The sequence below is a fragment of the Lampris incognitus genome, unplaced genomic scaffold (genome assembly GCF_029633865.1).
Source record: "Lampris incognitus isolate fLamInc1 unplaced genomic scaffold, fLamInc1.hap2 scaffold_603, whole genome shotgun sequence".
Lineage (NCBI taxonomy): Eukaryota > Metazoa > Chordata > Actinopteri > Lampriformes > Lampridae > Lampris > Lampris incognitus.
In genome coordinates, this window is record NW_026611570.1 from 1 (window position 1) to 13,615 (window position 13,615).

Here is a 13,615-nt window from a genome sequence, read left to right on the forward strand (position 1 = left end):
TGGGCGAAAATGCCTTGTTGATGCCAGAGGTCAGAGGAGAATGGCCAGACTGGTTCGAGCTGATAGAAAGGCAACAGTAACTCAGATAACCACTCATTACAACCGAGGTATGCAGAAGAGCATCTCTGAACGCACAACACGTCGAACCTTGAGGCAGATGGGCTACAGCAGCAGAAGACCACACCGGGTGCCACTCCTGTCAGCTAAGAACAGGAAACTGAGGCTACAATTCGCACAGGCTCACCAAAATTGGACAATAGAAGATTGGAAAAACGTTGCCTGGTCTGATGAGTCTCGATTTCTGCTGCGACATTCGGATGGTAGGGTCAGAATTTGGCGTCAACAACATGAAAGCATGGATCCATCCTGCCTTGTATCAACGGTTCAGGCTGGTGGTGGTGGTGTAATGGTGTGGGGGATATTTTCTTGGCACACTTTGGGCCCCTTAGTACCAATTGAGCATCGTGTCAACGCCACAGCCTACCTGAGTATTGTTGCTGACCATGTCCATCCCTTTATGACCACAGTGTTCCCATCTTCTGATGGCTACTTCCAGCAGGATAACGCGCCATGTCATAAAGCTCGAATCACCTCAGACTGGTTTCGTGAACATGACAATGAGTTCACTGTACTCAAATGGCCTCCACAGTCACCAGATCTCAATCCAATAGAGCACCTTTGGGATGTGGTGGACCGGGAGATTCGCATCATAGATGTGCAGCCGACAAATCTGCAGCAACTGCGTGATGCTATCAAGTCAATATGGACCAAACTCTCTGAGGAATGTTTCCAGTACCTTGTTGAATCTATGCCACGAAGGATTAAGGCAGTTCTGAAGGCAAAAGGGGGTCCAACCCGGTACTAGCAAGGTGTACCTAATAAAGTGGCCAGTGAGTGTATATATATATATATATATATATATATATATATATATATATATGGAGAGAGAAAGAGGAAGAGACAGAGAGTTGAATAAATATCTTGATTTTGTAATTTTCTGTCTCCAAAGGTCTCTCAAGATGAATACTTGGACCATCTGCCGAGTACAGGTATACAAACCATTAATTTCTCTTCTATTTCTGTCATTTGTTCATTGCTATAGGTTGTATTCTGTTTTGTGACAATATTCTGTTATATTCGTGTTTGTGTAAGAAAGAAAGTGGTCAGTTTGGATGTGAAGCCTCGGGACAAAGACAGAATCAAAGCGTTGCAGCAGAATCAACATTCAAACCAACACATTTAGCTCGGTACCTGATGCAGGCCTGGCTGTTATTTCTGTGTTGTGCTTGTTTCTGGAATAAGAGCAGAATAACAGTTTAGTATTCTGAAGACTTTTAAGTGCCGTGAGAGAGGAAAGTTATTTATGAGGAATTCAACATCTTTTGGTAACACCAAAGCATGAAAATAACACAGTCACAAAAACCCCACAACACCCCCTAGAATTGAATGACCTGATAATTAGAGATCAAAGAAGGTCGAATCAGTTCATCTGGATACAACGTTTAAACGTTGTATCCAGATGAACTGATTCGACCTTCTTTGATTTTCTCCCCTGGATTATTGAGCACGCATCAAGACGATAATTAGAGATCTGCTTGTCTCTTTCTGTCTGTGTCTAGATGTCTGTCTGTCACGTGACCTCTCACTGTTTATAATTCTCTGTCACTCTCTTCTCGTCCTTTTTTTCTTTCTCTCTCTTTATATGAAGCACGTCTTTGTTCATGGTCTTTGTCGCAGTTGTTTGTTTTCTTTACGTCTTTCACTCTCATTTCATCTCACTCCATTCCTCCTCCCCTTGATAAACTTCACCTATCTAATCTATGTATCAGCCCCTCCCTCCTTATCTTCCCTCCATCCCAGGATGTCTGGAATGGACTTTCCCCCAGTCTCAAACCAAAAAAGAAAAAGAAAAAAACCACTGCACCCAAAAGCCAAACTGTTCATTGCAGGCATCAAATCCTTTCAAAACGAGAGAGACTTTTTGACTTTAAAAAAAACAAAAAACAATTTTAATACAATGTCACACATTCACAGCAGCTTTGAAACAAAGACTCATAGAAACAGACAGAAATAACATTATCTGAAAACATCACTGAAAGTTAATTCATCATTCATCACTGAACAAATGGCGTCATTATAACACCACTGATGTATAAACACAACCATGCTATTCATTAATTTATGAAATTTCAAATCGATTAAAACTCTGGCTTTTACGAGAGACGTGAACACAGGGACTATTTCTTCACACAGTTTCCCTTCTATCTTGTTCTTTCTGGTGATATATATATCAACACAGATACAGGAAAAAAAGTTTTAATGTGTTGCAGTACATGCCTGTTCCGTGCGTCGTGCACTCATCAGCTGCTAATGTGTGTGTGTATATATATGTTTATATACACACACACACACACACACATATATATATATAGTTCAGCTTCACCAGCAAGGAAGTTTAAAAGTTGCCACTTTGTTGCATGGATTTTTTTGTGTCCTGCTCTGAAAATAGAAGCAGGTTTAGACCACACTTCATTAAAGGAAGTAAACAAACAATCTAAACACCAAAAGTTCCCTAAGTCTTCTGCAGTCTAAAAACAATGAAAAACAGTTTCTACCAACCCACAGAAAGGACATCCATTAGAAACAATGTGATTAATTGCAGAGATGAAATAATTCACTGCAACAGCTCCATGTAATATTACCCATCGTAAGTCACCCGTTGGCTTGTTTAAAGGCAGTTTGTAGAGGATTCTCCAAACTGCCTTCACAGTGTTGCTGATGCCAAGTTTTTCCCTCCAAATTGCACTGAAAAAGGGGGAGAGGTGGGGTATATATGTCATGATTCATAAGTAAATGCATATAAATTCATTCATAAGCATAAATAATTATTTTTAGAAAACAACTTCAATATGTGCAACCGATGTACAATTTTTTTAAATGTAAATCCAACAGACTTTTTTTTCCAGTGTATCTATTTTACCTGTCAACTTATTTTTATTTAAAACTTTTACACAACATCTGTAGATTGTTTTTCCATTTACAGTATGCAGAGCTAAGTCTTGGCTCTGTTTGACATCCAACAGTTAACCAGAACAACAGTCTAAATTTGGTAACAATTCGAAATCTGGAAACGAGTCCTCTTCATCTGGAAGAACCTCGCCTTCCAAAGCATTTTCAGCAGTTCATTATCTGCTTTTGTTAATTTTGCAGTCCAGCCATTTAAAATGGTCCTCACATGGCAAACAGATTTCAATCCTAACAGTGCAGCCACAGCTTCAGTGTTCATAAATCCAGGTCCAGCTACACCCACTAGCCGTCTGAGAGGTGTAGCACCAGCAGAACAGTGTGTGATGGAGGCCTGGTGTTCCACTGTCCTGTATGTCTATTCTGGATCTACCAGTAAGATGTTCCTCCAGTAACCAGTACAGGGAGACTGATGGCTCCAACATCTCTTTTTAAAAAGGTGCCAAGCCTTAAAAACGCCCTTACAAAAATCAGGCAAAGAGGACGCATTTAAAAACCTAAAATCCATTAAAAACGATTCAGTGTCAAGTCCTACCTTAGCTGCTCTTCTCAAAATGCTACTTGCAAACTCCTTCCAAACTTGGTATTCAAACCAAGTCAGAGAGAGAGAGAGATTTTTTTTTCAGCAATACTTAAATAAAAAATTACACAAAAGTTACAACAAGCAGGATAAAAACCAACATGGTCAGTAACACAAGTTTCACAAAATCTTAATCATCTCAGGACACTCCCCAAGATCAGCTCATCATCAACAATACAGCAAAGTACATTTTTACAACACCACACACTGCGAAAACTTTCCAGATCATCCATCATTTTGAAGTAGCAAAAATCTACATTTAAATGAGGTCTTAACATTTTTATAAACACAAAAACAGCATCATCATCCCCAGCTTCCTCCATTTTGTTTCTTTTGCTCAGGTACACGGCCATCTTTGCACTCCCCACAACAAAATTAAGAAGCTGGCATTTGGCCTTGTTTTTCCGAGAGTACCTGTAGCCCAGAATGAACACGGGTTTGGAAAAGACTTCCCCGAGAGAGAGAGACAGACAGACAGACAGACAGACAGACCGACAGACAGACTGAAACAGAGAGAGAGAAGGAGAGAAACAGACAGACAGACAGACGGACAGAAACAGGAGAGACAGACAGACAGACAGTCAGAAACAGAGACAGACAGAGAGAGATTGACAGACAGACAGAAACAGAGAAAGAGAGAGAGACAGACGGACAGAAACAGGAGAGAGAGAGAGAGAGAGAGAGAGAGAGAGAGAGAGAGAGAGAGAGAGAGAGAGAGAGAGAGAGAGAGAGAGAGAGAGAGAGAGAGAGAGAGAGAAAGAGAGAGAGAAAGAGAGAGAGAAAGAGAGAGAGAAAGAGAGAGAGACAGACGGACAGAAACAGGAGAGAGAGAGAGTGAGTGAGTGAGTGAGTGTAGTGGGGATAAAAAAAGTTCCTGTTAGCCAAAATCTTACTTCTCTAAACCCAGAACCCTTAAATTAACCATAACCTTAAAGGCTTTTGCCAAGTCTAAATTTTACATCCAAACATTTTTTACATTAAAATTTTTTTTAAAAAACTGTCAAATTTACAACTCTGAAAAAAGTCAACTGTTGTCAGTGTGTTGCAGAAGTTTCGATTTCTTGTATTTTTTCCGCGTATGTCAAAAAGCTCAAAGATGTGCAGTCATATGTATTTTTTAACATCCACCATATTTGGAGGAAAAATTTGGACATGCTGTGTAAAGGCCTTAACCCTGAGCCTAATGCTCCTGCTCACTTTAATACTAGACCTAAGCCTAACCATGAAACCAGTACTCCCCATAGCCCCGAGCCCAGAAACATGCCTTTTCCTCATGGGGACAGAAAAAACATCCTCTCATAGTGGTGGTTTGGAGTTTTACTGTCTTTATGTGTACATTTGGACCCCATGAGTGTAGATAAACACATACACACACACACACACACACACACACACACACACACACATCAATAACAATTAATTTTTAGATTACATTCACTCACATAGAAAGATTTCAGTTGGCTGATGACCTCATAGCCTACACCCAGTCACACACACTCACTCACTCACACACACACACACACACACACACAGGTGCTGCTCATAGTCCAACTCTAGATATGAAGGTTGGGTGGAGCTTGCATCTGGGGTTTGTTGTTCTAATTAATTAACTTTGGCACCAGTGAGAAGAGCAGTGTTTCATCTCTGAGAAGGGACAATATCAAACCCTCATAATGTCACATTTTGCTTCAATGTCTTTATTCAAAAATCACATGATTATTTACGAGCCATTTTGGTATTGCTGTCATAACTGCGACATTTGAATGTTCCAGCTGCTTCAACCAATCATCTTCATCCAACTGCCTGTATTCACCCAACCATTGGCTGGCTCACCTGCCTGTCCCAGTCTGGCAGCCAATCTGAGCAGTATATATAAAACGTGTTACACCCATAGACGTTGAAAGTAGGGGTGGGGTGGGGCTGCAGGGGCACCTTGAAATAAGTAATAACGGTTAAGGGGGGTGAGGTAGTCCATGCCCCCCCCCCATTAAATCGTTCCAGTGTCCCTGGTTACACCAACCAAAAACAGTGTGTTTACTCCATGGGGAGAAAGAGACACTGAGAAATAATTTAATTTAGCTGGGGGTAGCTGTGGATGATTGGGGGGTAGTTGGCGGGTAGCTATGGGTGGTTGGAGAGGTAGTTGGCGGGTGGTTGGGGGTAGCTGTAGGTGGTTGGGGGTAGTTGGGGAGGTGGGTAAGTAGTTGGCGGGTAGTTGGGGAGGTAGTTGGCGGGTAGCTGTAGGTGGTTGGGGGGTAGTTGGCAGGTGGTTGTGGGTGGTTGGAGGGTGGGGAGGTAGTTGGCAGGTGGTTGGGGTAGCTGTTGGTGATTGGGGAGGTAGTTGGGGGGTAGTTGGGGGTGATTGGGGAGGTATTTGGGGGTGGTTGGGGTAGTTGGGAGGTGGGGAGGTAGTTGGCGGGTGGTTGACGGGTAGCTGTGGGTGGTTGGGGGTAGTTGGGGGGGGGATAGCAGTATGGATTTCACAGCGAGCATGCAAAGCATGACTGGAGGGTCAATGGGAGGCAGCTGAGGTGAAGAACGAGAGAGGAGGGGGAGGAGAGATATAGAGAGCGAGAGAGAGAGAGAGAAGTATGGAAGGGGGGGGGTGTTTACAACCATTACTTTTTTTGGCGGGGGGGGGGCTGTAACAGTTTGAGTAACATTCTGCCCAAGAAAGTGCTAAGGGGTTCGTGTGACTTGTGGGAACACGATCATGTAATTAAAGTGATTAAAGTTCAAAGAGAAAACGTGATGGAGGAGGAAAGAGACGACGGGTTTCCATTCAGATCATCTGACAGATCCCATGTCACCTCCACCTCTTACATCTGAGGGACGCCTCACGGTGTGTGTGTGTGTGTGTGTGTGTGTGTGTGTGTGTGTGTGTGTGTGTGTGTGTGTGTGTGTGTGTGTGAATACACATTTTGCCTTTCATGAATGTGTCTTGAAAAGCAGACTGTCTCTGTAAACTTCCCAGAGGAACACCTCCCACATGATATCAGGCCAAAGCTTGTCTATGAAATATTCCTCGGCTCCATGTGTGGCAGGGACAGGCCGGGACCGACTGGCTTCAGATCTGTTCAACGCAAAACGTAAAGCCAGAAACACGTTTCATGCGGTAAATTCATTTACCACTCAACCGCGTCTGAAAGAATTTAATCCAACGTGTTTGTTCAACCAGGGGCCGCTATGAAAAGTAAGAAGTGAATGAATGAAGAGGGAAATGGCTGGTGATTTGTTTTCCAGATGAAGTTTCCTGGAGGAAAACGGAGGGAGAGGAAGGACTTGCTTATGAGCAGAAATGCAAACCAACACCTCCTCCTTTCTCTCTCCCCCTCATCCATCCATCATTTCTCTTTCCCCCTCCTTTGTTTCCCTCACACTATTCCCTTCTCTCTCTCTCCTTCTCTTTTATTCCCTGTCTGCATCGCTCTCATCCATCTCTGCCCTCCTCTGCAGTTCATTCCCTTCAGTCGGCTTATTTTTCATTCATGGCCCGAGGTCTGCCAGTTTTACTGATGGAGATGGAGGGGGGACGCTGTTCAGAGGAACCGAGTAAAACAGATAATGACCATGAGCTCACTCCAGATTAATCTTAAAAAAGGAGGCAGAGAGGTCGTAAAAAGTAAAAGGGGCCGAAATCACTTGGTAGAATTGGTCAGGGCTGTGAGTGTGTGTGCATCTGTATATACATGTGTATCTACATATGTAATTACATACATGTAATTCCCTGTGAACATATAACAGTCATATAACTATAGTAATGATTAGCTTGTATAGCAAAGTGTCTCATAATTATACAAACACAAGATACACACACACGTACGCTAGAAATAGACATCTTAAAAACAAAGATATAAACATGTGGAGGGGATTATCAGCCTTGGTTAGGAATGGGGTCATGGGAGTAGTGAGGTTGTGTATGGAAATGGCTTTTAGTAAAGACCATGTGGATGTGAATATGGATGTGGACGTGAATGTGAATATGGATGTGAATGCGAATATGGATGTGGCTGTGTATTTGAACGTGGATGTGAATGAAAATGTGGATGTGAATGTGGATTTGGATGTGAATATGGGTGTGGATTTGGATGTGGATATGATGTGGATATGGTTGTAAATGTGAATATAAATGTGGATGTGGATTTGAATGTGGACGTGAATGAAAATATGGATGTAAATGTGGATGTGAGTGTGGATGTGGAGCCAAATGTGATGTGGATGTGAATATGGATGTGGATGTGGAGCCAAATGTGAATGTGGCTGTAGATGTGAATGTGAATAATAATAATAATAATAATAATAATAATAAACTTGTGTGTTTGTGCCAGCTATATTTAAACTCTAAACAGTTATTTATGATGGTGTAATTTAGTCACAGAGTCAGCTCACACTGATGAGAATTTATGACAAAATGGTTTTTGTGGTTCATAAAACTGATGAAAGGACTCATTTTGCGGTTGCGGGTACTGAGTCTATTCCGCTGCTTGTTTGGATTGTGGGTAATGTCTTGGGACATCAATAGCAGTTAATGCTGTATAAGCCAGTTTGTTGACGACTGGGGTTTTCAGATCCCCTTCTACCTGAAGTGTGCCAGCTTTGCCATTAAGACGATTTCTACTATGAGATGTGTGGATTTCTGTTGCAGTGCGCTTTCAATTTACAATTTGGCAACGCAAATTTTTGTGCCTCAAGCGATCGTGTTGTGTGTTTTAAAGATTAGTGTGATGTCTTAGGATCTTTTTTTTTTTGGTATGCATGTTTAAACACCTTTCACCTTATTTCTATAAGGGGAACGGTGCGTAGACATGAATCAGAAAGTTGTTCTTTCATTTACCATCTCTCTCTTGCTTTCTCTCTTGCTCTCTCACCCCCCCTTCTCTCTGTCTGTCGCTCAAATTCAAATCAGCTTTATTGGTGTGAATCATACATTGTTGCCAAGCCGTATTCCAGAGCATTAAGTGTTCTGAAGGATAATTACAAAGTAACAAATAGCCTGGACATGTAAACGCAAAGATGAGTGAATACACTCATACATGCACAAGAAAAACAGATACATGAAAAAAGAAAGAGCAAAGTATATTGTCACGCACGGGATTAGTCTGTGTTTCTCCTTCAGTTGGGACATACGGCATCAGGAGTTTCTCCCAGAGTAAAGGAAGTTTATCCTCATTTGTACAGCGAAAGATCTCCAGACAACATGATGCTCTCCATATGTACAAACTGATCTCTTAGGTCAGCATACTTGATGCATTCTGCAAGAAAAGTGCAGCTCTTTTTCTTTCTCTCGCTCTCTCTCTCTCTCGCTCTCTCTGACACACTCGTTGGTAATTTGAATAGGTGGACGGTAACTCGACACAGTGTGACTCAGCAGAGCAAACTCTCCTCTTACACGTTAACACGCACAGACACGACACTGGATAACAACACTGATAGAGAGAAAGAGAGAGAGAGAGAGAGAGGCAGAGAGAGAGAGAGAGAAATGTGGCCACATGTCAGTTTTTGATACAACACGTTTCACAGATAAATACGAACCTTTTGAACGGAGGCCGATTTACCAACTTTAACCGGAAGTCAACCCACATTTGGTCAGTGTCTCATGTTAATGTCAGATCCACTATCTTGTTTTTTTTTGTCTTCTCTAAATATTTCCTCTTTTACCCCCACCCCCACCCCACCAAGATTTAAGATTCAAGATCTTTTATACAGGTATAAGAGAGTAAAATCCTTGCGTTTTGGCTCCTCGACATTGCAGTAATAGCAATAAAATAAAATTTAAAAAAGCAGCAAAAACAGTACTGAAAAATACAATATTGTAGCGAGCCGGCGTGGAAAAAGGAGTCGAGAGGCAGAGATTTCTTTTCAATGGCAGCTCCTGTGTGTCATACACCGCACGACCCCGCGAGTGCTCTTTTATTCACACACTGACCAGAACTACAACACAATGGTTTCCCCCCCGAGGTCCCAACTGGCGACGTCAGTTTAAGTCAGGGTCCTAAGGTCAGTCAGTAAACAGTCCTCTACCCAGTCCGAGTCAGTTGTGAGACCAGCTATGTTATATGGTCTGGAGACAGCGGTGCTGATGAAAAGACAGGAGGTGGAGCTGGAGGTGGCAGAGTTGAAGATGCTAAGATTTTCATTGGGAGTGACGAAGAGGGACAAGATTAGGAACGAGTATATTAGAGGGACAGCTCAGGTTGGACAGTTTGGAGACAAAGCAAGAGAGGCAAGATTGAGATGGTTTGGACATGTGTGGGGGAGAGATGCTGGGTATATTGGGAGAAGGATGCTGAATATGGAGCTGCCAGGGAAGAGGAAAAGAGGAAGGCCAAAGAGGAGGTTTATGGATGTGGTGAGGGAGGACATGCAGGTGGCTAGTATGACAGAGGAAGAAGCAGAGGACAGGAAGAGATGGAAATGGATGATCTGCTGTGGCGACCCCTAACGGGAGCAGCTGAAAGTAGTAGTAGTAGTAGTATGTAAGGTGTGTGTAGGCCCTGCCTTAATAAATATGCATATGTGTATGTAGTTGTTTGTGTGTGTTTGTGTATGCCCACTTACGTTGGTGTGTTTGTATGTGTGTGTGTGTGTGTGTGTGTGTGTGTGTGTCACACGCAGCTAGGCAACAGACCATTAGCGTGTATTGTTCATAAGGCTGGTTGCCTGGTGGAAGAAACTGTCCCGGAGCCTGCTGGTCCGGGCCTTGAGGCTGCGATACCGTTTGCCATACAGCAGCAGCTGAAACAGTCCATGATTGGGGTGGCTGGGGTCTTTGATCATCCTGCGAGCTTTATTGACACACCCTCCGTTGTAAATATCATGGATGGAGGGAAGCTCACATCCACTGATGCGCTGGGCTGTCCGCACGACCCTCTGCAACACACAATCAGCTTTTCTTTTTTACCAAGTTTCATTCCTTTTCTCACCTAGAATTTAAAATCTAATTTAATTTCTGTTATTTTGCTCAAATGGTTGATTTTGGCTCTGTCTTCTCAGCCTCCTCATCCTGTTCAGACAGCTATACTGAACTGGGTTTCTACAACGGCACCGTGTTCCAGACCGGTTTGGGCTCCAGCTGTCTGAAATGGAGCGAGTTTCCTGAGTACATGCTGCAGTACCCGGATGCAGGACTTGGGGACCACAACTTCTGCCGGAACCCGGACGGCGAGTCCAGCCCCTGGTGTTTCTTCAGACAGACGTCAGGAGCCATCAGCTGGTCCTACTGCGACTGCCAGCAGGGTGAGAGAAGACTGTCTGGTGTGTGTGTGAGTGTGTGTGTGTGTGTGTGTGTGTGTGTGTGTGTGTGTGTGTGTGTGTGTGTGTGTGTGTGTGTGTGTGTGTGTGTGTGTGTGTGTGTGTGATTTACTCCGATATGTACAGCTATCAGCGAGTGTAACTACGGTATGAAAGCCCTTATAGACATCATCACACTTTCCATATCAAGGTTTTCAGTAAAAAATATGTTGATATTTGATTTCGTCAGTATCGCCCAGCCCTATTCTGACAGGTGAGGGATTACATCGATCAATCAATCAATCAATCAATCAATCAATCAATCAATCAATCAATCAATCAATCAATCAATCAATCAATCAATCGCCCTCTCTAAAGGAGAAAGGATCACCACTAGATTCACTGGTTATGATTTGGGTTTGTTGTTGTGAATGTCATCCAACGTTCGGTCCGGTTAAACTTTTTGTTTATGGCGTCTGATCTATTCTGTGCAGGAGCAGCCCGGCTGGTCGGGGGCACGGCAGGTAAAGGTGGACGGGTGGAGGTTTACCTGAACGGCCAGTGGGGGTCAGTGTGTGATTCCCACTTGACAGACCGAGATGCCAGCGTCATCTGCCGGCAGCTCCAACTCGGGTGAGAGAGCGTCATCATCTCTGTAACGTCCCTAATGGACACATCTCATTGGGATAATGTATATATGTCTATCTGTACATGCATGTTTGTGTGTGTGTTGGGGGGGGGGTACTGTCAGTGCAACATATTTTATATATGTTTTATTAGGGCTGACCAAAAGCTCATATTACGATATGTCATTCATATCACGATAATGATACATATCGCGATATAGCACATTTTTTGCAAATTCGATGAATAAATAGTTTGTATAAAATTACCACATGGAAAGGCTTACTTCTTATCACATTAGTACTCGACAAATACAAGGTACTTACTCATATTTGATTATTTTTCTCCTTTCATTTAGAACCTTTGCATAAAATTTCAATTAAGCATTAACAACTGTACATAGACCTTGTGGATTTCCTCCTCTAGCTTGGCCCGACACGCTCGATATAAACGAGGCAACTCGACTTCGGTGAAGTGTTTTCAGCTTGGCGTTGTGTTCCTTGGGTCGAGTGTTTGCACCAACTCACAAAACCACCGTTTCTCGACCGTGTAAATTGGGGCCATGTCTCTGCAGATGTTAAGTTTCAACGACAGTCGTTATCTCCTTCCATCTTCGTGACTCTTTGACATATGGTGTGCCGCGGGCAAAAGCCTCTTGCAACCTCTGAGTCTGAGGTTTGTTTTGACCATTCGACTGTGCTTTTGTGGCTCTCAGCTGTAGACTTTTTTTTTAACCCCCCCCCCCTTTACCCCCCTCAATTGTACTTGGACAATTATCCTACTCTTCACATCCGGCTTCCCGACCAAGGCAGATGTCCCCTTGGTCGGTCGGTCGGCCTAACATGGGGATTCGAACCGCCGACCCCCATGTTGGTAGGCAACGGAATACTGCTACGCTACCCGGGCACCCTCATCTGTAGACTCTCTCCGTACTGTTTGACGTGATTCTTGCGTAGGTGGTAAAAGAGGCTAGTGGGGTTTTGAGTCTGTTGTGGGGACCGGCGTGCGGCATATTTTGCAAAGTACGGATTTCTGGTCCGTGTCAAGACTTTTCATACCCCAAACCATGTCCATACGATAGAAGTAGCCCCTCTTTTAGGTACAAGCTCCTCGTTTTGTCCTGGCTGGTCGGAGTTCTGTTCGGAATTACCTCGTTCTGCGTTACGTTCACCATCTTCCATGTTTGTTTGTATTGCCTTCATGCAACTTTCCTGCCTGCGTCCGTGCTGTACAAAGAGCGGAAAGGGTCGTCCAAATGACGAAAAATATTGCCGTAAACAGTGTGATTTGCGACACAAGGAAATACACGACAGAGCTTAATATGAAACAATATACATTTTCTATCGTCACATGACATATCTTCATATCGCAAAGCCCTATGTTTTGTTGTAAAAGTACGTCTTTCTTCGTGTGTGTGTGTGCGAGCTAGAGAGAGAAAAATAGAGAGCGAGATGACTCTTGCTCTAATCAGTGTATTTAATGTGGATGTTTTGTCTCTCTCTCCATGTTTCCATTTCTCCGTCCAGGGAGATCGGGACGGCATTGCAGCAATCCTACTTCGGTCCGGGCTCCGGTCTTTTCCACTATGAGCGTCTGGGCTGCAGCGGAAATGAGAACTCGCTCCTCAAATGCCGAAACAGGAAATTTGTCACCGGCGACTGTAACCATGGCAACGAGGCGGGGGTGGTGTGTGTGGCACCTGAGGGTGAGAGCATAGCGGCAGCATGCTGTATGTTTCAGAAGACAAACAGTACCAGGAAGGACAGACACAGTACCAGTACACAACAGCACAGTAGTACAGTACAGTATAATACAGTGTAGCTGACCCACATCGAGATAAATGGTATTTGGTTAAATGCGCCCTAGGTACTTCTGTTGATTGGACACACAAAATACTTGGTAGCGTCTGGTTTCTATTCGGCTTCTTCCTTTTCACGATGAATAAATGCATTAGTTTTGTGTAAATACTGAGGAAATATGGTCTCCAAAATGTGTCTGAGGCAACCAGGAAACAAATTACTGTCAGCTTTTTTATATTGTTCCTTCAAACCTTAAGAATGACATATGCGGGCATCTGGGTAGCATAGCGGTCTATTCGGTTGCTTACCAACATGAGGATCACCGGTTCGAATCCCCGTGTTACCCCCCCAGCTTGGT

The 13,615-nt window shown here is 43.4% G+C and overlaps 1 long non-coding RNA gene across 1 annotated transcript; it reads left to right on the top strand.

Annotated features, from left to right (window-relative positions):
* Positions 1–10,731: 10,731 nt before the first annotated feature.
* LOC130134002 (uncharacterized) lies at positions 10,732–13,078 on the top strand. The gene is made up of 3 exons (XR_008813989.1): positions 10,732–10,840; positions 11,329–11,467; positions 12,985–13,078. It is a non-coding gene; the product is annotated as an uncharacterized LOC130134002 (long non-coding RNA).
* The last annotated feature ends 537 nt before the right edge of the window (positions 13,079–13,615 follow it).